We start from the raw sequence: 1,713 nt of genomic DNA, 5'->3' as shown, positions 1-1,713 counted from the left end.
CTGGTGGGAATGTTGTATGTAGGGAGGAGGCTTCTGGTGGGAATGTTGTATGTAGGAAGGAGGCTTCTGGTGGGAATGTTGTATGTAGGGAGGAGGCTTCTGGTGGGAATGTTGTATGTAGGGAGGAGGCTTCTGGTGGGAATGTTGTATGTAGGGAGGAGGCTTCTGGTGGGAATGTTGTATGTAGGGAGGAGGCTTCTGGTGGGAATGTTGTATGTAGGGAGGAGGCTTCTGGTGGGAATGTTGTATGTAGGGAGGAGGCTTCTGGTGGGAATGTTGTATGTAGGGAGGAGGCTTCTGGTGGGAATGTTGTATGTAGGAAGGAGGCTTCTGGTGGGAATGTTGTATGTAGGGAGGAGGCTTCTGGTGGGAATGTTGTATGTAGGGAGGAGGCTTCTGGTGGGAATGTTGTATGTAGGGAGGAGGCTTCTGGTGGGAATGTTGTATGTAGGGAGGAGGCTTCTGGTGGGAATGTTGTATGTAGGGAGGAGGCTTCTGGTGGGAATGTTGTATGTAGGAAGGAGGCTTCTGGTGGGAATGTTGTATGTAGGGAGGAGGCTTCTGGTGGGAATGTTGTATGTAGGGAGGAGGCTTCTGGTGGGAATGTTGTATGTAGGGAGGAGGCTTCTGGTGGGAATGTTGTATGTAGGGAGGAGGCTTCTGGTGGGAATGTTGTATGTAGGGAGGAGGCTTCTGGTGGGAATGTTGTATGTAGGGAGGAGGCTTCTGGTGGGAATGTTGTATGTAGGGAGGAGGCTTCTGGTGGGAATGTTGTATGTAGGGAGGAGGCTTCTGGTGGGAATGTTGTATGTAGGGAAGGAGGCTTCTGGTGGGAATGTTGTATGTAGGGAGGAGGCTTCTGGTGGGAATGTTGTATGTAGGGAGGAGGCTTCTGGTGGGAATGTTGTATGTAGGGAGGAGGCTTCTGGTGGGAATGTTGTATGTAGGGAGGAGGCTTCTGGTGGGAATGTTGTATGTAGGGAGGAGGCTTCTGGTGGGAATGTTGTATGTAGGGAGGAGGCTTCTGGTGGGAATGTTGTATGTAGGGAGGAGGCTTCTGGTGGGAATGTTGTATGTAGGGAGGAGGCTTCTGGTGGGAATGTTGTATGTAGGGAGGAGGCTTCTGGTGGGAATGTTGTATGTAGGGAGGAGGCTTCTGGTGGGAATGTTGTATGTAGGGAGGAGGCTTCTGGTGGGAATGTTGTATGTAGGGAGGAGGCTTCTGGTGGGAATGTTGTATGTAGGGAGGAGGCTTCTGGTGGGAATGTTGTATGTAGGGAGGAGGCTTCTGGTGGGAATGTTGTATGTAGGGAGGAGGCTTCTGGTGGGAATGTTGTATGTAGGGAGGAGGCTTCTGGTGGGAATGTTGTATGTAGGGAGGAGGCTTCTGGTGGGAATGTTGTATGTAGGGAGGAGGCTTCTGGTGGGAATGTTGTATGTAGGGAGGAGGCTTCTGGTGGGAATGTTGTATGTAGGGAGGAGGCTTCTGGTGGGAATGTTGTATGTAGGGAGGAGGCTTCTGGTGGGAATGTTGTATGTAGGGAGGAGCTTCTGGTGGGAATGTTGTATGTAGGGAGGAGGCTTCTGGTGGGAATGTTGTATGTAGGAAGGAGGCTTCTGGGTGGGAATGTTGTATGTAGGGAGGAGGCTTCGGGTGGGATTGTTGTATGTAGGGAGGAGGCTTCTGGTGGGAATGTTGTATGTAGGAAGGAG

This window comes from Lithobates pipiens, unplaced genomic scaffold (genome assembly GCF_037356315.1).
Source record: "Lithobates pipiens isolate NorthernLeopardFrog02 unplaced genomic scaffold, aLitPip1_a1.2 Scaffold_19, whole genome shotgun sequence".
Lineage (NCBI taxonomy): Eukaryota > Metazoa > Chordata > Amphibia > Anura > Ranidae > Lithobates > Lithobates pipiens.
The sequence above is the reverse complement of the archived record's forward strand: the minus strand, read 5'-3'. Positions refer to the sequence as shown.